This window comes from Mus caroli, unplaced genomic scaffold, assembly GCF_978045245.1.
Source record: "Mus caroli unplaced genomic scaffold, Mus_caroli_1 scaffold_19, whole genome shotgun sequence".
In the NCBI taxonomy this organism is placed as follows: domain Eukaryota; kingdom Metazoa; phylum Chordata; class Mammalia; order Rodentia; family Muridae; genus Mus; species Mus caroli.
The window spans coordinates 32,557,910-32,585,203 of NW_028227274.1; the positions used below are offsets into that span (position 1 = coordinate 32,557,910).

Genomic DNA, 27,294 nt, shown 5'->3' on the forward strand with positions numbered 1-27,294 from the left:
AGGGTACAGGGTGCCTGGCCGCAGCAGTGCGCCCAGCAGGACCCGGCGTGGCCGCGCGGGTCCCCGGGAGCCGGACGGGGCGGGGCCTTCCGGGGCCGCGCCCCGAGACTCACCTGAGCCGGGAGCGGTGACTCACCTGCCCTCCGCCCGCCTGTCCCCGCCGCGGGCTGTTCCCTGAGTCTCCGCCCCTCCTTCCCGTCGTGGGTCCGGGTCTGCGTGCCCGGAGGCCAAACCAAAAGGACTTCTGGGGGTCCCGGCCTGGAGTTGCCAGGCTACCTTCCGGGCGGGAGGCTCTCCCTAGAAAGCGCCGGCTGCGCCAGGCCGGGACCGGCGGTGTGGAGGCCGCGGGAGGCGCCGGGAAGAGCGCGCGGAGGGAGGTGCCGGGAAGGGCGGGCGCGGCGCGGGGCGGGCCGGGGGCGGGGGCGCAGGGCGGCCCATTTCCTCCTGGGAGCCGGACGGGCGGGAGACAAAGCGGCGGCTGTCGGCTTGGCGCCTCAGGAGTCGTCCCGCGCTCGCCCCGTTCGCCGCAGGTAACTCTTCGTACGTCCCCTCGGGGCGCGCGGGGCCCCCTGGTGGGGCGCGGGGCTCCTCAGGCTGGGGTCCCGGGTGTCCGGCTCGGGCTCTCGGCTGCTGCCGCCCTAGAGCGTCGGGCTAGGGCGGCATCCCGGAGCAGCCTGGGCCTGGGCGGGCGGAGCCCGACGCTCGGGAAGCGGGCCGACCGCCGGGGCGCCTTCTTGGAAAACTTTCTCCCTCTTTCTAAACTTTGTTCCCGGAGCAGGGAGCGCGCGCGGGACCAGCGTCGCGCCTCAGGCCGCCTCCTTCACCGAGGGACAACCGCGGCGTGTCCCTGGCGGTCGGGCAGTGGGGTGTTGTAGGGACGCGATTGTTCCCTGGATTTGTTCCGGCCACTCCCCTCCCCCTTCCCGCTGCTGAAACTTGGGCGTTTGCGGGACCAGAGGTCGGAGGAGCCGACATTCCAGTCCGGCCCACGGAGAATGGGAGTCGTAGCTTCCTGTTCTCAAGCGCTCTTGTCCTTAAGGTGCGCCACACCCGTGTGGTGTGGACTTGTGGCAAGGACTTTAATTTTTACCTTAAAATTACGCAGTCTCTTTTGCTGTGAAACCTCACTGACATTACGCTCAGTTTTCAGGAGTGGCTTTAGAGTGACTAACTTTGGGTTACCGAGAGCGGGTAGCCAAGATTGGCCTGGGACGCTGGGTCTCCCAGCCCCAGCTTCCCGAGGACGGGCATCGCTGGCATGCGATGTCAATGACCTGCCTTTCGACTTTAAAAGGAACTTGTTAATGTGCGTGTAGAACTTGGGGGCGGGGATGTTGTTGACTGGATTCGTAACCTTGGTTTTCAAGCAGTGGCCACCCCAATAATCCGGTGAGTGGTTGGCTCAAGTCAAGGATTGATATCCTCTCATGTTCCGTGCCTTCATAACACTTGGTTTGATTTTAGATGTGAGTGTATATGGAATTTACAATAATTTATGATGTAAATCTATGCTTTATCATTGTATCTTTCAGGGGTTTTAATGAGGATATTTTGTGTTTAGCGTTGAGTTTTAAAGACTACAGGTGGATGTTACCTTAAGAAATGGAATTTGTTTTGCTTTACTAAAGGATTGAACGGGGAAATAATTTCATAGCCTCTGTTTAATTGTTCATCCTTTCTGACTTATTAAGTGAAAAAAAAAAACAACAAACAGGTTATAAAAATTCTTTCTTTGAGGCCTGAAAGCTTCTCTAGTGTCACTAGTGTCCTATCATTTTTTTTTTTTTAAATTCCATTCTGGATCTCACTATGAAGCCCCAAACTAGCTCAAGCTTCCTGAGTATTGGGGTTCAGATGTGTGCCATCACACCTGTTTGGGTCATATTGTGTATAATGCAAACAACAGAAGCGAGTGGGAGCATGGATGGGGTGTTAGTAAGTTTATAAGTCTGGTGGCTCTGAGGTGATGGCTTTTGAACTGGATGAAGCATGAGTTGAAGGGGCATTTAAGTGGAATCATGATATTATTCTGTTCTTTTCCCCTATACTTTTCAACTCCTCCTTTTCTTGCATATGATTCTAACCGAATATATTGGTTTTCAGCACCAGTTATGTGGTACCATCCATTTCCATTCCCATCAGAGACATTTTATAGTGATCAGAGGTGAGGGGTGTCTGTTTTCTTCTCACTCACTGCCTTGTGCCTTTTCTCATCAAACCCCACCTCCACCACTGTGGTATTGGAGAGCAAACCTTATACTTGCTCGGCAAGTGCTCTGTATTTGAGCTGCGCACCCCCTACCTCTGTCTTAAGCCTTAGCTGCAAACATCCAGTTCTGTATTTTGAGTGTAGTTTCTCTCCTGACCCACATGGGTCTCCTTCTATCTTGTAATTTTAAGGAAAGTCACGTTAGTGATAGTACAGATATCCCTGCTTGTTGAAGGCAGCAGTGGTCTGAGTACTGGCTGAGACTTAGACAGGATGAAGGAATAGGATGAATAGGATCCTTAACAGGAGTAAGTGGCCTGAGCGTTGGCTAAGCATTTGGAGGCCTAGAGGTTTAAAGAAGATCTATTTATTGAGTACTGAAGTAGGGAGAAGGTCTCACCTAAGGTTGTCAGGGAAGTCAAAGGCCAGGTCACAGATGTCTATGTTTAGATTTTATTCTAAAGCTGTATGATGCCATTGTAGAGGTTTTCATGATCTGAGCAGCATTTTATTCATTGCTGATGCTTAGAGAAAACTTGAATTGGTGTGTGTGTAAAGCAAGGAGTTGAGTGGGGAAGGTCATGTGGGTAAAGGCGATCTGGATCAGTGGAAGGGATCCAACTAAAGATTGGGTTAGGGTGGCACCCAGGCATCTGGGTAAGGCTTCGGAAGTGTTGGACTCTTGGTCATATCTCAAGATCCAGCATTTTCATTTCTGGTAGCAAATTTTGTGTCAGTTTTCTTAGTAACTTATGTTTGTGTTGTATTGATATCCCTGTTTGCTGTGTCTTTAAGGCAGGGCTCGTGCATGCCCTACCTAACCTTTGGTTTGGTAATTGGTAAGGGGGGCAAATTAGATGCTCTATTGAATGAAGGAAGGAGGCAGGAAGTCTTTCTGGATTCTAAGCGTCCGACAGTAAGTACAATGACAGGTGAGGCAATTGATTACAATCAAATTTCTGTTTTGGGCAACTTGAGCTTTCTTCAACTTTGTCCCCTTTCTTTCGTTCTACCCAGATCTAGTCAGTAACAGAATCCGCTCTATAGTGTTTTGTTTACATGACTTTCTTTGCTTCCACTCCACTTTTAGACTTGACTTTTCTTTTCTTTTTGGTGCTGTGGACTACTCACTAGTATTTGAGTAAGCTGTTTAGTTGTTTGTTTGGTTTATTATTTATTTAGCAAAGGGTCTGGAGTGAATTTAGTGATCTTCCTGCCTTAGTCTCCCAAATGCTGGGATTAATTGTGTACCACCTCACTTTATATTTTATTCCCCCTGTGTTTTTCCTTCTGGACCATGTTGCTTTCTCTTAATCACCTGGCAAACTTATATTTTGAAGCCTCTGGGTTTTCTCTTGGTGTTCAGTGCTTTGGTATCGTATACAGTTTTTATATTACCTCTTTTATACTTTTGGTAAATATTTTTTGCTGGGAAGTGTATGTGTAGGGGTAAAAAGGTTTTTCCGACAGGGTCTGTCTATGCAGTCCTGGCTGTCTTACAATTCTAAGTAGACCAGGCTGGCCTCAAGACTTACAGAGATCCACCTGCCTCTGCTTCCCAGTGCCAGGATCAAACACCTGTGCCATCACTCCTGGTTTAAGGCTTAATCTTTTTTTCTTTTTTTTTCAATTAATTTATGTATGTGAGTACACTGTACAGATGGTTGTGAGCCTTCATGTGGTTGTTGGGAATTGAATTTTTAGGACCTCTGGTCGACTCTGCTCGAACTCTGCTCGCTCAGTCCCTGCTTGCTTCAGCCCAGAGCTTCATTTATTGTTATACATAAGCACACTGTAGACACCAGAAGAGGGCATCAGATCTCATTACAGGTGGTTGTGAGCCATCATGTGGTTGCTGGGATTTGAACTCAGGACCTTCAGAAGAGTAGTCAGTGTTCTTACCCACTGACCCATCTCACCAGCCCCTAAGGCTTAATCTTTAATAGGAACCTAATCAAAATTGAAGTATAACTAGAGAAAAGTGCTCAAATTAGGATCACTTGTCCAGTGAATTGATATAAACTAAACACTATGTATCTCCACTAAGAAACAGCACACTGTTAGCACCCCAGGAATTCCCAGTAGCAGTTGACTTTATTTGCCCTTCTGCCTCTGTATTTTGAAACCGGGCGCTATTCAGGGTGATTGAGCTCTTAAAGTTTCTAAAAGAAAAGAGAAAACCCCTTTGAGAAGTTCCTGTTATTTTGTGTGTTTGTGTGTGTAAGTGTGGTCAGAAGACAACTTGGAAACGTTGCTTCTCTTCTTTGAATAAACATGTGGGTCCCAGTGACCCAGCTGAGGTTGTTAGGTAGGCTGGTGGCAGGTATCTTTATCTGCTGAGCCACCTTGGCAGCCCAGAGTTCCCACACTTATGTTTGAAACCTAATGCTGCTGTGTAATTGTGCTGGTTAGTCTTATGGTTGGGTTTAAGATCTTCTAAATTCTAGCTTTTACTTAAAATTTCAGACCAATTTACTTTCATTAATTTTTTGAGGGAGTGGGGGGAGGTGGGGCAGGGGCTGGTGCAATGGCTCATACTGCAGAGGCAGAATTGAGTTCAAAGCCAGCCTGGTATATATAGGGAGTTCCAGGCCAGCTAAGGCTATATAGTAAGAGTCTATTTCAGAACAAAATATTTTTCATAAGAATATTTACATACATGTACTCCACACTCACACAAGTGAAGATACAGGACAGCTTTTGTGAATTGTTTTTTTTCCTTCCACCATGTGATTCCTGGGGATCTAACTCAAATTTCAGTCTTATTAATAAGTGCCTTTACCCAATCAGCCATTTAGCAGCCTGTAATTCTTATTTTTGAGACCGTGTCTCATGTAGCCCAGAATGGTCTCTGCTTGTTATGTAGCCCCAGATGACCTTGGACTTTTGAAACTCTTGTTTCCACAACCTGAGTGTTGGAATTACAAGGTTCACCATCAGGTGTATGTGGTACTGGGGATTAACCTAGGACCTCTTTTGCTATACCCACTCCAGTAGTGACTCTTGTGACAGCACTTACTAACTGAGCTACATACCAGGCTGATTTTCTGCTGTAAATTATTTCCTATCTTTTGTATCCTACTATGGGTTGTTGGCCATTTGTTGGAATGCTTTGTAATAATTGCTTTGATAACCCTCCAAAAACTGAATGACCCCCCCCCCCTTGGAGAAAGGATCCAAAAATCTTAAAACTTGGAAAGATGAATGGTAGTGTAATTTACTATCCTTCATTTCTTTTTAGGAATTTTATTTTATTTCATTTCATGTGTGTGCACCTGAATGTATGTCTGTGCATCATGTGTGTGTAGTATCCATAGAGAGGTCAGAACAGGTATCTGGTCCCTGGAATGAGAGCTATAGACAGTTGTGTGCTACCAGGTGGATGGTGAACTGATTATGGTTTTTTGTGGTAAGATGTGCACAACAAAAGTTAGCATTTAAACTTTTTGTGAGTGTGTGTGCACGCTCACTGACTTTAAGCAAATGAACATTATTATGCAATCTCTGCCAATTCCAGGGAAACCTGTGAGGGTCTTTGTGCCACCAGGGCTGACAAAGTGACAATCCACATGGGGCCAGAAGGAAATCCAGTTCAACCCAACTCAGTGGTTGGCATCGGTTCAGACTTAAGTCTGACACTGGACAGTTTATTGCAGGCACATTTAAGTATAGTACAACATGGGAAAATGTTTCCTGATTCTCTAGAGCTATTTTTATCTGTCTAAAGTAAATTCTGTACTCCTTAAACAGTAGTTTCTCATTCACCTCTCTCCTGGCAGCTAACCAGTCTTTTTTTCTCTTTGAGTTTAACCATTTTTATGATTTTCCCCCCCACCAAAGTAAGTTTTTAAGTTTTATGTGTACTGGGTTTGCCTGCATGGATGTCTGTGCACCACGTGTGCTTGGTGCCCTGGGGCCAGAAGAAGGTGTTGGATTTCTGTTGTCAGCACAGAGATTCTTGTGCTCACAGATGGCACTAGGGAAACCAAGAATGTTAAATATTCAGGGTTGTTGTTTACAAGGAAAAGATGTATGACTTGCTTTCTGTCCGGAAGACTGGGAATGGTGGCTAATAACTTGGGTGATTCTTGTGCTATCTGTAGGGGCAGGCCATACCAAGCTCCCCCAAGCAGGACCAGGGGAGGCTAATAATCTAGGCAGCTGTTATATTATCTATATGGCTAGGGGCTCCCCCAACCCCCTGCAGTCAGGACCAGAAATGTTTTTTGTTTTTTTTTTTAAGACTTATTTATTTATTTCACGTATGTGAGTATACTGTCTTCAGAAGAGGGCATTGGATCCCTGTTACAGATGGTTGTGAGCCACCATGTGGTTGCTGGGATTTGAACTCAACCTCTGGAAGAGCAGCCAGTGCTCTTAACCGCTGAGCGGTCTCTCCAGCTTCCAGAAATGCTTAATAGTCAGTTGTCCTTTGTGTTGTCTGTATGGCAAGCTTCCATAACCAGGACCGGAGGTGACTGACAGCCCAAATGACCTTTGTACTATGTGTCTGACACGGGCCACACCAGATCCCCTAAGCCCTTAAGATAATACATGTAGCCTATTTCTAGACCCCATCTTCACAAAAGAAGTGACATGTATTTTGAGAAGAGTTTTGATGTAGTTATGCCTCCTGTGCAAAGAGAATTGTGTTATACCAGGGAACTTTTAAATTTAACCAAACTTTAATTTATCTAAAATAAACTGCCCAGTGTTAGACTCCAGAAGTTTGAACCAGTGTAACGATTTATTTTGAACTGGATTTCATTCTTGCTCCATGCAGACTGTTACTCTGTAGGCCCCGGTGGTTGCATAGATTTCCTTGGAACTGGCAGAGTTAAAGACCATTGTGAGCTACCATTTGGGTATTGGGAATTGAATCCACAGGATCTTATGTGTTCTAGGCCAGAGCAATACCACTGATCAGATCCCTAGCCTGGGCTTTAAAAAATTTTTTTTTTGGTGGTGTACTTGAGCTGTAGCTTTTATATATTTTGGTCCTTTTTTTTGAGACAGGATCTCTCTTTATGTAGCCCTGGCTATCCTGGAACCCCTTAGGTAGGCTGGTTCTATCAGATACCTGCCTGCCTCTGCTTCTCCAGTGCTAAAGATTAAAAATATTCTATATGGTAATCCCTTATCAGAGAAGTGATTTGTAAATGCTCTCTCTGGTTCCATTGGATGTCTTTTTACTCCCTGTTGATTGTATTCCTTTGTTAGACAAAAGTCCTATTGCAACCTCCCCAACCCCCAATGTGGCAGTAGACAAGGGCGGCCTTGAACTCAGAAAATCTGCCTTCCTCTGTCCCCTGAGAGCTGGAGTCAAAGGTGTGCACCACCATTGCCCCAGCTTAAAAGTTTGTGTGTGTGTATATGTGTGGTTTTTTTTTTTTTTAATTTTTTTTGTTCTTAAAGATTTATTTATTTTATGTGAGTACACCATAACTGCCTTCAGACACACCAGAAGAGGGCACTAGATCCTATTACAGATGGCTGTGAGCCACCATGTGGTTGCTGGAAATTGAACTCAGGACCCCTGGAAGAGCAGTCAGTGTTTTTAATCACCAAGCCATCTCTCCAGCCCAGTTTGCTATTTTGTTTTTTTGTTTTTGTCTGTAGACCAGGATTAGCTAGTCTGCCTCTGCTTCAGTGCTGTGCTGGGGTTAAAGGCATGTGCCACCACTGCTCAGCTCAAAATGTTTCTATTTTTGATGAAGTATAATTTGTACTTTAGTTTTCTCTGCTTTTGGTGTCATGAAATCCAAAGACGTGGAACTTTTCCCCAGTGGGTTTTTTATTTTCTACCCCTTTCAGGTAAATTGGACACTATAAGAGCAGGAATTAAGTTATTCTAACCACTTCACCTCTGTTCATTGGGCATTGAAGTTTAAAATTGAGACTGCATTCCTTATTGTTTTACTTTGAAGCTTTCTCTAACTCAGGCTGGCCTCAAACTCAATGGCTCTCTTGCTGTCTCAGTTTTCCAAGTGCTGACATAACAGGCATGAACCACCATGTCTAACTCCATAATAGAATTTTTAAAATATATTTTTTTTACTTATGTGACTATGTGTATCTGGGTGTATGCTGAAATGTGTGCATACTTGTGTGTGTGTGTAGGTGCTCACAGAGGCCAGAGAGGGCGTTTATTCCCTTGGAGCTGGAATTGCAGGCATTTGTGAACTGGCCAATGTCTGTGCTGGGATCTGAACTCTGGTCCTCAGTGATTGGGTAGCAAGTGCTCTTTACTATTGAGCCAGTTTTGCAGCCCTTAATATATAATTCTCGTGTAAATCTTACTTATTTTAGATTTATTTATTTATTTTATGTATGTGAGTACACTGGCACTCTTCAGACACACCAGAAGAGGGCATCAGATCTCATTACAGATGGTTGTGAGCCACCATGTGGTTGCTGGAAATTGAACTCAGGACCTCTGGAAGAGCAGTCAGGGCTCTTGACTGTTGAGCCATCTCTCCAGCCCTCAATATATGATTCTTAAAAGGCTAAACTAAACAGTAGAATTAGAATTATGTGATGAGGTATTTCTTGTTTCTAATTTTTCACTGATTATATGTCTGTTATCTGAATTATGTTAGCATGACCTTTGGAATTTTTACTCTTACGAGACTCAGCCTTAGTTTGAACTTTTTCATCTGTCCAATAAGATGATGGTGATGATGATGTTGTCGATGTATAAAGGATGTTTATTTTCACTTCTGTTGTGATAAAATGCTAATAGTCTTTCTGTTATAAAGTGCTGGACAAGCTATATTTTTATTTATATTACATGGGATTTCTTAGGGGTAAACCGATGAATCAAGTTTAAAATTTCAATATTCCCATGTTGTTAACTTCCTTACCTTAAAATTCTGATAGTAGGGCTGGAGAGCTGGCTCAGCAGTTAAAGGACTGGCTGCTCTTCCATAGTCCCGAGTTCAATTCCCAGCACCCACATGGTGGCTCACACCATCTGTCATGGGACCTGACGCCCTCTACGGTGTGTCTCAAGAAGGCTAGTGTACTCAAAAATAAGTCTTTAAAAAAATTCTGAGAGTAAAGATTATTTTGCTAGGTGTTCTGCTAGATGATGAAATCCTTCAAGTGAAGATGTTCATTTTTATCATTCTGCATCTGTGGTGCCAGACTTGTCTCTTTGTCCATAGTAGTCAGTAATGCTAAGTTACTGGGAGTGTTGCTGCACAAGCATGTGGGTCTGAGCTCCTATTCTCAACACTCATGGACATAAAAAAGTGGGCATACTAGCTCAGTCCTGCCCACAGGAAGGCATGCAGTACTATGCCTGGCTGGTTGTATATCTATACCATGTTTTTTATAAGTAAGAATTATATATTGAACACACACATGCACACATACACACACAAGTGCACGTGTGCCTTTAGGACAGCACCCCTGTACCTTAATGATCTTTCACTAGACCCTCCCTCTCCTTTTGAAGACAAAATCTTTAAAGGCTTGCCTTGAACTCAAGATCCTCTTGCCTCAGCCTACCCAGTACTAATACTAGCTACGGATTATAGCCATGTTACCATGCTCAGTCCTGCCAACTGGGGATTAACATCCTCAATCCATATGTAAAAAACACCGGGGACCAAGAAGCACCATGATAACATCTTTCCCCTATATGGTTGCTTTGACATTTCTTAAACCCCCATCTCCCAGAAGAGAATTAAGAGAAAAATTAAGTAGGAGGGAAGAAAGGTGTTGGTTCATTACATTTGGGGAGGAATTATATTTAGCTGGAGGAGAACTAGCATTAGCAGAAGTGTAATAGTGGATGCTCTTCTGTTTCTCTATCTCCCTGATTAGAACCAGTAATTAGCAATAAGAGTACAATTTCTCATTATCTGGAGGGCAGGACCCTTATTTGCCCACCTGGTAGGCTGTTGGGTAAAATAAATGTGCCTGGCTGGGGGGATAGAGTAGCTGCTAAGCGAAGCTAAAATGGAGTAGAATTTGCCCAGTCTGCATTGATCCAATCCTTTCCCTGGAAGTTTCAAGAATTTTTTTTTTTTTTTCATTCTTTTCCAAGACAGGGTTTGCCTGTATATCCCTGCTGTCCTGGAACTCTGTAGACCAAGCTGTCTCAAACTCAAATCTATCTGCCTCTGCCTCCTGAGCTCTGGGATTTAAGGCATGCGCCACAAACACTGGCTGTAGGACCTCAAGTGTTCCAAAGTAGTTAAATCAGATAGACTCTGCCAGTATAGTTGTTTAGGTGTGTAGGATTATTGGTGTTCCCTGTAATGCTGTCTTTCTTCCAGAATTTGTCTTTTAAAGTTGAATATCATTACATTGTACACATGTACAATATTTTGTATTTGTATGTTTGTGTAGTATAATATGTGTACAGTGTGCATGTATAATATGTATACAAGGGTGTGTGTGTGTGTGTGTGTGTGTGTGTAGACAAGAGGACCACTTTTGGGTGTTTGTTCTTGTCTTGCACCCTGTTTTGAGGGAGATGCTCTCTTTTTAAACTTTTTTTTTGTATGTGTGTGGATACATGCATACCATTTGAATGTGGAGATCAGAGAACAAATTATGGGAATCTGTTTTTTCTTTACAGAGTGAGAGTTTTGAGAATTGAACTTAGATGATCAGGCTTGGTTGCAGTTGGCTTTTCCCAATGAACCATCTAGCTGACTATCTAGTTGTTCTTGCCATTGTGCTCTTGGATGGCTGCTTTGGAGCTGTGGGTAGGTGATTCCACTTCCATCACTCTGTATGATTGCTGGGATTACAGACAGATCATCAGTTTAGCTTGAAATAATTTCTTTTATTACAGTCATTAATTTTATTTGTATGTGAGTGTTCCTGAGTATGGGCACTGTATGCTGGTAGCCAGAGAGAGCTCTAGACCTGCATTTGCAGGTTGTTGTCAGCTGCCTGCTCTCAGTGCCCCCTCTGTAAGAGTAGTAGGTGCCTTCCTTAGCTGCTTACTACTAGTTATCTCTTCAGCCCCTCCATTAATTTAGTTTGTATATATGTGGGCCATGGCCCAAGTATGGAGATAGAAGGGTCACCTGTAGGAATTGGTTCTCTCCTCCTACCATGCAGGGCCGAAGGATTTGAACTTAGGTTGCCAGGCTTGGTGATAAGCACCTTAACTGCCGTGCCATCTGGCTGCCCCCTGCATCTGGCGTTTTCATCTTGGTCCATGAACTCAGATGGCAAGGCTTGTGAGGCAAGTGCTTTTACCTATTGAACCATCTCTCAGGAGTCTATATACCATGACGTTTTGATTATTTGTTTATTTGTTTAGGGACATTTGGGTTACTTAGAAGTTAAGCTTTTTCTTATAGCTTTAAAATTTTTAGGTCAGCTGGGCGTGGTGGTGCACGCCTTTAATCCCAGCACTCGGGAGGCAGAGGCAGGCAGATTTCTGAGTTCGAGGCCAGCCTGGTCTACAAAGTGAGTTCCGGGACAGCCAAGGTTATATAGAGAGACCCAGTCTAAAACCGAAAACCAAAACCAAAACCCACCCCAAAAAAGAAAAGGTTTTTTTTTGCCAGTTTCTTCTCCATAAATTTACTTTATCTGTGATATGTCATATTATTTTACACTTTAGAATTCAGGCTCTGTTGATGTTCTGTTTTTTAATAGACTAGTTGTTGAGTGAAGCTAGAAGACTTGGATGACAGATGACGTTCCTTGGATGCGAATGCCGGTGTCTGTCCTTTCTGCTGTGTAGTGAAGACTGTGAGAGTTCCACGTTGGTGCTGGTGTCATTTAGAGTATAACTCAATTGTCTGTGTCCAGCAGTGCTCTGTGTCTCAGATGGCTTCAGACTCACCTTCTTCTCATCTGTAATCTTCCTTCCGCCTCTCTAGAGTTTGTGTTGCTGTAGCTCTGAAAGCAGATTATATATTATGTATTTTCAGTATTAATTGGAACTTAACATCAGATGGCTTAGTTGTATGCTTGTACAGTTCTTGGTTTACCTTGCTTTGGGTGACTACACAACTTTTTTTGGGATGGTATTTCAAAGAACTGTGTTTCATAGGTCATTCTTGAATCCTGGACTAAGTAGTCCTTGTGTATCAGCCTTCTGATAACTCATGGTTATCCTTTGACCTCTGTGTGCTGAGTATGCTCAGGTCCACATTTTCTAGCAATCTCTTTCTCCACTAATAACACACATGTATAGAAATATATGCAGACAAAATAGAGAAAAATTGAAAAAAAAATAAACAATTCAGTGGAGGAGAACACATTTTACATTCTGTATGGGGATAAAGTGGTAGTAACATGAACTAAAACATTAGGAATTTGACCTCTTTAGCACCTTCTGTTTCCTTTTGGGATATAGGGAGTTGAGTATTGGGCATGCGGGAGAGGCCTGCAGAGCAGCGGTGCCAGTGCTTGCTGAAGATGATGCGTCTACTCTGCCCTCATGTTGGGGATCAGGACCTAACAGTGTAATGATCAGGGACAATCTGGCTTGAATTGCTTAGTTTAATTTTTCTGTAAGTGGTGAGGGCACAGTACTGAATTAACCATTATTTAAAGTTCTCAAAGTATGTAAAACTTAACCATGTTTCACAATAAAATGTCTTTTTTGTGTTTTGTTTTGGTTAGAAATTTTTTCTTTAAAAAAAAAGATTTATTTATTTATATTTATGTGAGTCCACTGTAGCTGTCTTCAGACACACCAGATGAGGGCACTGGATCCCATTACAGGTAGTTGTGAGCCACCGTGTGGTTGCTGAGAATTGAACTCAATTCAGTGTGCTTCTACTCTATTTCTAATGGTGCGCGAAATGAGCATATATTTCTATTTCCTTGACGGAATCAAACTCAGTTTCTCTTTATTTATTTAACAGCCTTATCACAGCTCCCCTCTCTCTTCTCCCATTTCCACTCATACTCACACCCCTACCCCCTAGACTTACTTTTGGACTGTGATTTAACTTATACTCCCTGTAGGTTTGGAGTCATGCACATGGTGTAATGGAGTTCCAGAGGCAACTTTGGATTCTCTATAAACATTTGTAACTAAGATTTGAAACAAGTAGTGTGGGTGTATGATTTGATTTTTAAAATGTTAGCCTTTCCTTAGTCTTGATTTATTAAAAGAAGACATGGAATTGTGGAATTTATGTAACTTTCATTTTTAGCATTAAAATTTATTTTTTTGATTTATTTATGTCATGTGTATGCATGTTTTGCTTGCATGTATGTATGTATGTGTGTGTACCATGTGTGTTCCTGGTACCATCAGAGGTCAGAAAAGAGGACATTGGATCCCCTAAACTGGAGTCGTAGACAGTTAGTTGTAAGTTGCTCTGTGGTGCTGGGAAATGAATCCAATCCTCTCTCTAAGAGCTACAAGTGGTCTAGCCACTGCGGGCCTCCATCTTAAAAAAAAAAGACTGAAAAGACATTCCAAAATATTTAGTCTTGAAATTTTATAATGATTAATCCAATTTAATCTTAGTGCTATAATTTATCTAATTTTTGAATTGCTAATTTAAAGACTATTTCCTGAATTATTTAATTTTGGTTTCCTGTCATTATATAAAGCTGTGTTTTTTCTTTGTCTTTTTCTGAGCTTTTATTGTTAAAATTGGCAAAATAAGTGGACTATCGAAGGTTGTCGTGAAAATGTTCTATTGTAGCCGGGCGTGGTGGCGCACGCCTTCAATCCCAGCACTCGGGAGGCAGAGGCAGGTGGATTTCTGAGTTCGAGGCCAGCCTGGTCTACAAAGTGAGTTCCAGGACGGCCAGGGCTATACAGAGAAGAAACCCTGTCTCGGGGGAAAAAAAAAAAAGAAAAAAAAAAAAAAAAGAAAATGTTTTATTGTTTTAGTTTATATTATTTTATTAGTATTTGACTCCAGAATTGAAGATTTGAGATGGAAACCTGAATAAGATTAGGTTATATAGCCATGCGCTGCTTTATTAGTCAGGCTAAGCTGCAGAGTGTTCTTGAAGCTGGGAGTATCGTCCTAACTCGGGAAACACATCCAGTGTGCTCCATTTCTATCTGGTACCTGAAGGAGAGGGGCCTTTGCTAATGAGTTCACTTGCCTTGCACGGTGGCTCCAATACATGCTTTCTTTCCAAGATAAGATGCAGAATTACCATTTACTTATACTGCACTGGATATTTTATTATATCATATACTTCATTATTAATTTGGGCTCTTAATCATTTGTAAAATATAGGGGAGTGAATAAGACAGATGCTGAAAAGGAGAGGTAGGTTACATCACCAAGGACCAAAGTCACTTTACAGTGACTTTGAAGTGTATCTTTAAAGACCTGTCATTTTAGAGAGAAATGGTCAAATGAAATGTGAGCTTGATCCCTTGGGAGGGGGTGAAATTCAAGGAAATGAAAGAAGCTAACCTTTGGGGAAAAATTTAAACTTATTTAAGACTAGTGAAAGATAAAGGCTGTTTTCTAGGTAGTGTTATTGAGTCTAAGGAAGTGTTATGCAGCATGTCAATAACATTAGGAAATATTTACTTAAATATAGACTGTGCAAGATGCTTCCTAGCTAATGACCTTAGCCCTGGTAGTACAGTGATAGGTGAAGTTGCAATCTGTATTGATTTTTGCTAATCTTTTCCCTTATTTCTTTCTATATGCCAGTGTTGCTAGATGAAAACTGAAGTAGCTTTGAGTCATGTAAGTTGAACATACAAGATTATAAGCATGTACCCTTGCACCTAGGTAGAGTGTTATTTTAGTTGAATCAGAAAAGTGAAGCTGGGCCAGAGAGACTCAACTGTCCATGCACCTGCCTTCATGCAGGATGATTAGAATTCCTGGAAACCACAGAATAGGAGAGAATTAACAAAGTTGTCCCCTGTCCTTAACTCCTGTAAATAATTGTTAAACAGGATTAGGAACAGGGTTTCCCTGTGTGGCCCTGGCTGTCCTGGAACTCATTCTGTAGACCAGGCTGGCCTCAGAACTCAGAAATCCGCCTGCCTCTGCCTCCTGAGTGCTGGGCTTAAAGGCATGCATCACCACCGTCTGGCAAGTGTTGTTTTGTTTGTTTGTTTCTAAGTACTGGCTTATGGTTTTGGTGGCACATACCCGAGGCACAAGACCGAGGCAGGGCTTAATGGCATGTAAGGGCTTAATGGCAGTATCTTGTCTTAGAACAGACAGCCGTGATCCATGTGTGTTCACAGTGACTCGGTTTTATAGTTTCCTGTGGCAAATTCTGGAGGAATCTAGAGAAGCAGGAACAACCCTTTCCATGAGGTAGAGGACAGGATGTGTCTGAGTCTTGAAAGAAGATGAGTGGCTTTCCAGTTGGAAACTTCTGAGGGCTCTCTTGGCAGAGGGAAAGTGAATGCCCACACCTGGAGGCCTTCCTGTTCTACTGGGGTGAGGCTGGGAAGGCTAGTGGGCCAGTGCAGGTGAAGTTGGCTGAGTAAGGTTTTGACTTTATCCTTGTTCAACCCCCAATGACAGTGATAACAAGAGCTGCTTGTAGAAGGGCAGGGAATGTAGATTCATGGGTAACAACCCTTCCACCCACACTCTATAAGCAGTTCTGGGAATGGAGCCCAGGGCTCAGCAGCTACTAAGAAAGTGCTGTGTCACTGAGTTTGACACTGCTGGCTTATACATATCCTCCAGACCAGAGATAAGACCTAGGCTAGAGCTTTCAGAACAGGGTATATTTTATCAGTAAGTAGGAGGGTTGTGAGGTCAGTGTTGACTGAGGTAAGAACTAGGAAGGGGAGAGAAGGGAAGGGAAAAGAACCTGGAGTCTCCTTAGAGGGACATGGTTGGTTCCTAACCATAAAATTATTTTTGTTGCTACTTTACAACTGTAATTTTGCTACTGTTAGGAATTTTAATGTAAATGCTTTTGGAGATAAGAGGTTTGCCAAATGGGTCTCGACCCACAGGATGAGAGCCACTGCTTTAGGGGATGGGGCCTAATGAGAAGTCCCTGGAGGCATGTCTTCCAAGGGCTTTATGGGACATTGGGGTCTTCCCCATTGGCCTGCAGAATTTATTTCACCATGTTTTTCTTGGTGTGCTGCCATAGGTTCAAAGTTGTGGAGCCAACCAGTTACACACTAAAATACCTAAAATCATGAGCCAAATACAATCTTTTTTGTTTTTTTGGAACAGGGACTCTCTCTGTAGCTCTGGCTGTCTTGGAACTCTCTATAGACCAGGGTGGCCTCGGAACTCAGAGAGCCATCTGCCTTTGCCTCCTGAGTGCTGGGTTTAATGGCATGCATCTCTATGCCTGACCCAAACCAATGTTTTAAAAGTTAGTTGATTATCCCCAGCTGGGGGATAAAAATGAAACAAAAGAAAATGTTGATTATCTCATGTATTTGTTACAATCATAGCAAACTGACTCTGTATAGACTCTCTTCACCTTTGAAGAGGATTTATTTCTAGCATTTCATAAAATAGTTGTTGTAAACAATAAGAATACAATAGTTCTAGAATATTAGGATGGATATTAGGAGGAACAAAATGTTAGGAAGAACAAAGTTCAGAGATCTGTAATGCCTTATAATTTCTTAGGTTTGTGTTTTTGATTTGGTTGCTGTTTTACCACCCACTCTGTTTTTCAGTTATGCTGTGGTTGCTGGAAGGTGTCTGTCTGTGTTACTCACAACCTGAGACAGCCACTTGCCTCTGAAGTGGTATCAGACAGATCTTAATTAGGCCTCTCTGACAGCTAGGGGCACCTCCTTTAAGCTTTCAGAGCTTCTTGTGAAGAATGGAGACCTGTACAACCTTAGCTTTACATTTGTTTTGTAATTCTCTATACCTGGAATATTTTTCTTCCCCTCTCTTCTTCTTCCTTCTCCCCCTTTGAGACAAAGGTTTGTATAGCTGTAGCAGACCAAGAACTCTTTGTAGACCAAGAACTGGTTTTAAACTGCCTCTGCCTCTCCGTGGTGAGGTTAAAAGCAGGTGTCACTATGCTCTGCTCTCCCACAACTTTGAGGGGAATTTTCAAACCTAGGAGAGAAGTTGCAATAGTGAAGTGTTAGTTGCTTTGCTTATCGTTGTGACAGAATACCTGACAGACGATGTCATTGAGGAAGGGCTTATTTGACGTACAGTTTGGGAGAACAGTCAGTCATCAGATTTGCTATGTAGCACAGTTGAAGTTCTGATCTTCCTACCTCTATCTCCCAAGTGCAGGGATTTTAGACTGGTACGGGTTCAGTTTGCCTGGTTCTTGGCCCTCTAAGCACCCCACCTGCTTTCATTTTTCTCCTGGTGCTGATATCCTCTCACGTTTCTGCTGTCACTGCAGTGTTTGTTTTAATATCCAGGCTTGTTCTTTGGTCTCAGCCCCTCGTGCTAGATTGCAGGTGAGAGCCTCCATACCTAGTTCTTTTTAGTGGTATCCACTGTTGACTGGAATAGTGTTCTTGGAGTGGCACACAAATACTGGCTGAATGCATGATGCTCAATGGTTGAATACCATTGGATTTAGATTTTGTCTTTTGCTTAGTGCTTTTTGTATGTTTCCTGATGGTTATGGCTTGGTATGGTTGTTTTAATTTTGCTATTTCCTTTGGTATGTATCCTAGAAAAAATAAAAAATAAAAAAAAATAAAAGGAAAAATATGAGCGATTGGAGTGGTTTCTTTTTCTTTTTTTATATCTATCTATCTGTCTGTCTGTCTGTCTGTCTGTCTGTCTGTCTATCTATCTATCTATTGAGACAGGGTTTCTTTTTTTGAGACAGCCTTGGCTGTCCTGGGCTTTGTAGACCAGGCAGTCCTTGAACTCGTAAAGATTGCTTGCCTCTGCTCTCCCATGGGCTGGATTAAAGGCATGTGTCACTACCACCTGGCAGAGTGTTTTGCTTTATTTACAATGATGATGATGATGATTAGTTAAGATTAAGCCAAGTTGTCATTGTTGTCCTGTCATTCCTCCTTTACAGTTCTGTATAATTGCAAGTGGAGTGACGTCTACTTTTTGTGCCAGAGGATACCTGATGTAAAATAGATGCTCTGGGTTGATCATGTAACACATGATAGATGACTCAGTTCAATTCAGTTACCCTTGTAGCAGATGGGGAACTTAAAAAACTTTATTTGTTTTCTTTTTTTTTTTTTTAATATTTATTTATTTATTATATGTAAGTATACTGTAGCTGTCTTCAGACCCTCCAGAAGAGGGCGCCAGATCTCATTACAGATGGTTGTGAGCCACCATGTGGTTGCTGGGATTTGAACTCTGGACCTTCGGAAGAGCAGTCGGGTGCTCTTACCCACTGAGCCATCTCACCAGCCCAAAAACTTTGTTTTCTATGTGTAAATGTTTTTTTCTCAGTATGTATGTGTGTACCACCTGTGTTCCTGGTACCTGCAGATGTCAGAAGGCCCCAGATCTCCTGGAACTCCAGTTTTGGATGATTGTGAGCCACCACCTGAATGCTGGGCCTGGGGGTCTGAATCTAGGTCCTCTGGAAGAGCAGTCAGTATTCCATCCAGTAAACCATCTCCAGCTCCAGGGAAACTTGAAAAGTTTTTTTAATATATATATTACTTTTGCTTATGTGTAAATGCATATGGGGTACGTGCTTGCGTTAGTGCAGGTACCTACACAGGCCAGACAGGGCCAGGAGTAGGTTAGAACTCAAATTATAGTACTCACCATGGGTGTTAGGGTCTGAACTCTTGGTCCTCTTCAAGAGCAGGATACTCTTTCCAGCTGTGTGGGAAACTTTTTGCTCTGGCTTTATATAGATAAATAGATAGATAGATAGATACATACATACATACATACATACATAGTTAGTTTGGCTGTCAGACCTGACCGAGATGCTGCTGCTGAAATTGTAATTAGAAATATTGGCAATAATTACAAGAAAATAATTTTCTTTTTATGAGGACTATCTCCATTTAAAACTTAATATTTCCTTATTGCTCCCTTAATCTCAACTAGTTTATAGTGCAAAATTGAAGATGATAGACTGGGATTTAGAGATTTAGTCAAATACAATTTGGTTTTCAGGGTGAGTTAATTATAAGGGTTGTCCTTGTTTTTTGGGCAGTTACCAAGAAATTTGGGAGCTGAGGTTCCTACAGCTGTGTTAAGTCTGCTTAATGCAGGTACAACCTGGCACACCTATAACTGTATAGAGTAATTCACAATCCTGGATCCTGTGCACTGTGACAAGTTAATGTTGCTGTGAGTACTTTTAATTTCTAAATCTCCTCTGATTTGCATTTAAATGAACCATCCTAACATTTCATTAACATAACCTTGCTGTTTAAAAAATTGGCTTCGACTTGCATCCCAAGGTTGGAAAAGACACACTTTAGGAATGATGTGGCCATTGTGTTGTAAATGAACTTGTAATGTCTTGTGAGGAGGTGTATAGCTCTTCTCACAAAGAGGCAGCTTGCCAACAGTCCGCTCCCTTGGGTTCTAATGGAGCTGTGCTGTACTTCCTTTCTTGCTTTTCCTTTCATGCAGGCCGCCAGACAAGCAATTGAAGCTCTTTCTGGGTTTGTAGTGATATTTTGCATTATAGACAAGATCACTATTTTTAGATAATGAAGACCAAATAACTACGTTTTAGCTTTTCATTTCATTCCACTAAGTATAATTCTTCCTGGAAAAACTTAAGTTTGCTGTTTTTTATTAATGTTGGCCAGCTCTAGCAGATTTTATAATAGATTTTGGAAAGGAGTACTCTGTAAGTTAATTGGAAAACTAGAAGCTGCCAAGAGCTTTAAAAGTTATTTGTTTAGCGATTCTAAACAATACCATTAATTGTAAATAACCAGGAGAATATGATTAAGAAGAAGGCAGGAACTTTTTCTTGGTAGGTTTGTGAATATTTTCAAATGGGTTGCATAAATTCAGTTCAGCTTGTACTGCTGTGTCCTGTACAAAGTACTTGGTTAGCATCTTATAGAATATAAAAATGTATAACAATTGTTGCCTTTAAATTTAATCACTGAGCCATTTCCCCAGCCCCCTATCTTTAATCCTAAAACATGGAACATATATTAAGGTTGAGAAAATTAAGTTTAATAAAACAGTTCAAAGGCTGTTAAGTCAGTGGGTCCTAAGCTATGGGTCTTGTCCCCTTGGGGTCCCATATCCTTCATATCAGATATTTATACTATGATTTATAACAGTAGCAAAATTATAGTTATGAAATAGCAATAAAAATTTTATTATTATATTATAATACAGTTCTGCAACATGAGGTACTGCATTTAAGGGTTGCAGCATTAGGAAGATTGAGAACCACTGACATTAGTGAAAGACCCTGTTGCTGCAGATACCAGCCACATACCTTGCTTGCAGGATGCAGTTTGAACTGGAAGCTTACTCCTTGTTGGTTACTTTTTATAGTGGTGAGAGGTGCTACCTGTGTAGGCTGGTAGAGGAGAAAAAGGCATGAGTGGTTTTAATTAGATATGAACCTTACTGCAATAACAACTGGCCAAGAAAGATCTGCTCTCTTGTGTAATAGTGGTGTGACTGTTACGGGGGTAACCAATCATCTTCTGATAGGATATAGTCCTACTCCACAGAAGGAAACCCATGTACAATACTGTAAACTTGGTCAAAAATATGGGTTGGGAACTCATAGGCACTAATGAGGAACTTAATACAGTTTAGTTAGATTGATGTAGTGCCAATTAAGTATCTTTTAAATGTCTTTGTTTGGGGGCTGGAGAGATGACTTAGTGATTAAGAATGCATATTATTCTTGCAGAGAACCCACATTTGGTTCCCACACCCAAAGCAGGCAGTTGACATGTAACTGCAGGTCTAGAGAATTCAAAGCCCCTGACTTCCAAAGGCACCATACAGAAAGGGATTTGTAGGAAGGAGGAGTTGTCAGGGATGGGAATGCATTTTATACACATGTGAACATTTTAAAGGACAAATTTAATAATAAAAAGAACACTTTGATTACAGAACTCAAAGGATGTAGAATATGAAATTTAACATCTTTAAAATAAAAAATGTATTTTTATTTTATAATTTTATGTTCATGAGTGTTTTAAAGGCTTAGATTTTTCAAAGCCTATTTTGTTTAGGGTTCTCAAATGCTTCGACCTCTGTTCTAGCCCACCGACCAAAGGTGGGGAGAAAGATTGTTAATAAGACCAAGGGAGTTGTGGACCTGTTTAGAAGTAGTTGTTTGGGGGCGATTCCAAGCTTTGTTGTCAGGATATCAGCAGTCCAGTCCAATAGCAAACAACAAACATGAATAAGTAGCAGCAGCTTAATCCAGTGGAGACCTCACTGCTCTGGCAAATTATCATGAGTCTGTGGAAGCAGCAAGAATCAGCCAGTACAGTGTTGCAAGGCATTAGCAATGCAAGAGTGTCCTCTCACTGTCTGTGGGGTTATATTTATATTCTTTCTAAACATCACACGCCCTTTCAAGCGTCTGCTCCAGCAAAACATCATGCCCTCTCATGTGTCTGCTTCAGCAAAACACCCTCTCACAGGAAACTTCCAGAAAAACATCACATGACACAACTGAGTTTCCAAAGAAACCAGAGATTTCCACTTCAGTGTTTGCTATATATGCACCACATACACAGAGTACCTGGGTGTAGGCTTAGATTTTTCAAAGCCTTCTTTAACAAGGGTTCTTAATCTAGCTCACTGTTCAAAGGTAGGGGGAGAAAAGATGGAAAATAGGACAAGGGGATGTGGACCTGTTTAGAAGTAGTTCTCTAGGTGAATCCAATCTCAGTTTGTCAGGATACCAGCAGTCCAGTTCTGTAGTGTCAGGTTACCAACAGTTTAAAAGACTCGCCAAACACAGATCAGCAGTGGCAGCACAGCCAGACCTCTGTTGAATTGACTTGAGTCAGTGGGAGTGACTAGGACCCACTGAATATACAGTAAGTCAAACAAAACAACCTGAAACTCTTATCAATATACAATAATTCAAACAAAACAACCTTAAATTTTAATAGTATATAATAAAAACAAGACAACCTTAAATTCCTATCAGTATATAATGATTCAAACAAAGCAACCTTAAGTTCCTATCAATATACAATAAAAACAAAACAACCTTAAATTTCTATCAATGTATAATAAAAACAAAACCTTAAATTCCTATCAATGTACAACAATTTAAACCTACCATCCTAGATGATAACAACCGTAGCATATCAAACACACAAACTGTCCATTCCAATTTAAGGGGTTTGGGGTGATGGTCTTCTTATAATTGCTTCATGCTGAATTGGGGTGAGGAATTCCTGTTTGGAGCCCAAGGGGCAAAATTATTAATCCCTAGCACGTATGTAGCAGATATAGATCTCAAACAACTAAAGTGGGGGCTATCCCAAACGCTGCTGCCTGTACATGGGATATGTTCTTCTAGTTGGGCTGGCTGCCTTGTCTGTCCTGAGTGGGAGAGGATGCTCCTAGCCCTCACAGAGACTTGAAGTGCCAAGGTGGGGGAATACTCAGGGGTACCCCCATATGCACAGAGGAGAAGGGGATGGGGGAAAGGGTTGTGGGAGGGGTGACCAGGAGAGGAGCAATGCAGGATGTAAAGTGAATAAGTAAAATAAATAAATAAAAGAATAGTTAATAAGAGGAAAACAAAATAAAGTCTAGCTGTAGCATCTGTTGCCCAGTCTCTGTTTTTATCCAGTCTATGTGTTGTCTGTCAAGTCTATGTGTTGTCCAGTCTCTGTGTGATTGATCATTGTGGCTAGCCCTTTGAAGTTGATATGCATGCATATTTTTGAGAAATCAGTAACTGAGACAGTCTGTGAAAGTGCATCACCTGGGCCATTTGCTTTGTGAAGATATTGATGTCTCAGCTGGTTTTTCCTGGTCAGATCTAATCTTTATAAGTTTTGTTGGTAACTATATTTTCTCATCCCCTGTAGATACATAAGCGTAACCATGTCCCCGTCTTAAAAGTATTGCAGGTTTCCATTCCAGTGTTAAAACGTTTTTATAGTACATTGGTTGGCTTACTTCCTCAAGTTTTTTTTTTTTCTCGTTAACCTAGTGTCTCTCAGATGCCATTGTTCCTCTTCACTAACATTAAGAAAATGTAGAGTTAATAGGGCATTATTTAGTCTGTTTCTGAGGGTTTAATTCTCCCTTTTTGTTTAATAAGCATCTCTTCTAAGGTATGATTGGCTCTTTCTATAGTGGGATTGTGTGGTATACCAGTAACATGCTTTATATTGTAATATATAGAGAATTATTTTATTTTATTGGATACATATGAGGGACCATTATCAGTCTTAATTTGTGTAGGTATCCCCATAATTGCCATTATTTCCAATAAGTGTGTAATAACACAGTCAGGCATTTCAGAACTTACACCCTGAGTATGTATCAGTGGTATGGTGTATACATCTTAGTTTTCCAAATTCTGCAAATACCCATCTGCCAAATGTCATTTCTCTTGGTCCCCTAGGGTCACTACCAGCAGGTAACAGAATTTAATTGTATAACAAAGAACAAAGCAGGACTTCTTTTTTTAAATTAAGTTTTTTTTTTTTTTTGGTTTTTCGAGACAGGGTTTCTCTGTGTAGTCGTGGCTGTCCTGGAACTCACTCTGTAGACCAGGTTGGCCTTGAACTCAGAAATCCTCCTGCCTCTGCCTCCCAAGTGCTGGGATTAAAGGCGTGTGCCACCACCGCCCGGCTTTTTTTTTTTTAATTGCCAAGTGATGGGAATTCTTTAAACCTCTCCCATTAATATGATATTTTTCATGAAATTTTGAGGCTTATAACACGTTTCTATTAGTAATGGTCAATTTCATTATTTCCTTGAGCTAATGGACCTGGCAAACCTATAGAAGACCAAATATGAGTAACATATAATGGATAGTTTCACTTCTGATGGCCTGTTGTAATTGTATACATAATGAAGTTATTTCTGAGTTATCAGGTACAAATTCAGCAGTCTCTATATCCATGCAAGTTTCTTTCTGCATATAAAGAATCAGTGATTATGTTAAGAGATTCAGGATAATCTAGTAATATAAGGATTTCATATAATTCTGACTTTTGAACTGAGGCACATGGACTTTTTGAGTACCTTGCTCATTTTGTCTGATTTATAACCTGCCATCCCCATCTTGTTGATGTCTCTGCATTTGGTGTTCCCTTTATGATATGTGGAAGACTCCAGTTTTTTTTTATGAACTATATATGTTTGCTTTTTGGATATTTGTTATTAATTTTGCCCAAATAATTACTACAAGCTCTATGCCAGTCTTTATTGATCCCCATAATGACATAATCTCAGCATTTGTAAGAGATACTATAGTTTTGGCTGGACTTATTCCTGACAATTGGCATAATCTTATTTTACCATTTATAATTAACTCAGAAATCTTTGTATATATGTCTTCAATTTTTTAAATTTGTTTATGAGCTAAGAAAATCCATTCCATAATACTATGTTCTCTTTGCATAATAAGCCAGCCCACTAGGAGAATGAATCGAAGGCAAAATGACCAAAATACAAGCAAATTTAGAATCAATTTGATTACATTTGCATGTTGCAGTCTTTGTTTTACAAGAATTAATTAACTACAAGAATTCTTTTTCTGCTTCAGCTGTTTAAATTTGAATCTTCTTGCAATGTTTGAAACAAATTACTTAACTCATAGGTACTTAATCCAATTGTAGGCCACAGCCAGTTAATAACACCAGTTAATAACATTTGAAAATCATTGTGTTTCAGTTGGTCCCTATGGATCTGTACCTTTTGTGTTGGAATTTTTTGATTGATTGATTTTATAACCCAAATAACTAAATGAACCTCCTCTTTGTATTTTTTTCTGGAGCAATCTGTAACCCCCAGTATGGCAGAATTCTTTGTGTTACCTTAAACATATTCTCTAAAACATCTTTATCAGAATCAGCCAACAGAATAACATCCATATAATGATAAATGATAGATTAAGGGACTTGCTTACCACATAAAGTTGGATTATTTAACATTCCCTGTGCAAGTACCTCCCAGTGGTGTCTCTTTAGTGGATGACGATTATTCGAAGTAGGTACAGAGAAAGCAGACCTTTCCTCATTCCGCTCAAAAGCAGTCTTTCAAGTCAGCTATTTTTATAGGCCATGGTCTTGGCTGTAAAGGATCCATTGATTGAATTACCTTGTTAATTGCTTTTGAATCTGTTATCCTCCTCCATTTTCCTAATCTATTTTTTACATCAACCACAGGGGAATTCCATGGGCAGGTAGACTCTTTTATATGTTGATCCTCCAGCTGTTCTTTACTAGTTGTTCAAGTGTCCGCGATTTTTCTTTTGTTATGGTCTACTGCTCTTGCTATACAGGTCTGTTTGATAACCATTTCAGGGGCAAGGCTGTTGGTTTGTCAACAGTGGCCCCTTTTATACATTTGGAAATTTGATTCCTGTGATACCTTGGTTTTGGATCATGAGCACAGTTTGTGATTTTTCTCGATCCCTGTATCAATACCTTCCCCAGGAGCATCTACCATATAACACTCAATTTCCTCATTTGCTGTCCCTGGAATTAATTGTAAGAATATTAATTTGTGTGCCCCGTTTCTATAAAGGATCCAAAGATCCCTTCCCCATAAATTTATGGGTATATCAGCTACATAAGTTTCAGTTTCCCTGTTTGCCTTTCTGTTCCTACACAGTTCCCATCAGACACTTCGACTTACTCCTTATAATTTATCAATTCTATAAACTGTGGCCTTCTGAAGTAGCCAATCTGGATTCTAAGACTTTTTGGGAAAGTATACTAACAAGCTCCTGTATCTACCAAGCCTTCTATGTCAGTGCCATTCATTTACATCATTAACTTGGGTTTCTGGTCATTAACCAATCTGATCATTAATGTTTGCCAGAACACACATTTTTCTGTATTCCCAAAAGCTTATGTCCTTTCTACTGGAGCAGCCTTGCCTTTTATGTAAGAAAGTGAGGGGGCAGGTGAGATGGCTCATCGGGTAAGAGCACTGACTGCTCTTCCGAAGGTCCTGAGTTCAAATCCCAGCCACCACATGGTGGCTCACAACCACCCGAAATGGAATCTGACGCTTTCTTCTGGTGTGTCTGAAGACAGCTACAGTGTACTTATTTTTAATAATAAATAAATAAAAGTCTTTTTTAAAAAATGTAAGAAAACGACAGTTGAGCAGTCCTATTCCCTGTATCAATTTGCATCTCTCTTCTTACATATGCCACGATTCTAATTTCTTCTTTACCTGGATGCATAATAAGTCCTTGAGAAGTTAACCTACTGCTCCCAAAATTATTCCCACTGTTTCTGAGGGTACCAGTGGTAGCTAATAACATTCAACTTTTGGGGATAGGGAAAGAGGCGTAACTGTGGCCAGATCCAAACCTGCACTCCTTTCTGTAGCATGTATAAGATCAGAAATAATTAGTTTTGGTTTTCTTTCCTGCTTGGTACTTTCTGGTTGACCAAAGGAAGACAACTTGTATTGTTTACTGCCGGACCTGGAGCTGACAGGCCTCCTGCTCATTTCCTGAGAGCAGGAGGTTACCTCATGTGTCCCTCTTGGACTGGCAATCCTTTGACCAATATTTGCCCTTACCACAGTAGCTACAATACCCAGGAAACCTTTGTGGTCAGAACCTGCTTGTTCTCTTCTATGAATACTTTGTTCCCTAGAGTCAGTGTACCTGCTATTTTGAGCTCTGAATCTTCTAGCCTTAAATCTCTTTGGAAATGGCCAAACTCACCATAATTAAAGCATCAGGTATTGATTTCTAAGACTTGTAGCTATTCATTGCTTAAGATATTAGCATGATGCTCCCCGAGACCAGTATCAGTTGTCTCTCTTACCCATTTGTATATTGGGGCGCCTCATGCTTTCAGTCTGATTGTTTTCTGATGAATACATTCAGTATTCATGTTTTCAAAGGCCAGTATTTCTGTCAATGACTGGTTCAGGATCTGATAAGGCTATTAAAGCTGGACCCAATCTCTGTAAGAATTCGGTGAATGCTTCCACAGGTCCATGTATTACCTTCATAAAGTAGATTTTCCCCCTCCTGGCTTCTCAGTTATATCCCAGGCTCTTAAAGCCGAAATACAGCATTGTTCAATTATGCCATCAACA

General features: G+C 41.2%; 1 protein-coding gene across 1 annotated transcript in view; it reads left to right on the top strand.

Moving 5' to 3' along the window:
* The first annotated feature begins 350 nt into the window (after window positions 1-350).
* Ctnna1 (catenin alpha 1) overlaps window positions 351-27,294 on the top strand; it is a 131,641-nt gene continuing 104,697 nt past the window's right edge. The window contains exon 1 of the mRNA XM_021150781.2: window positions 351-530. The gene's annotated coding sequence lies outside the window, so the exon portion shown is untranslated. The remainder of the gene's footprint in view (window positions 531-27,294) is intronic.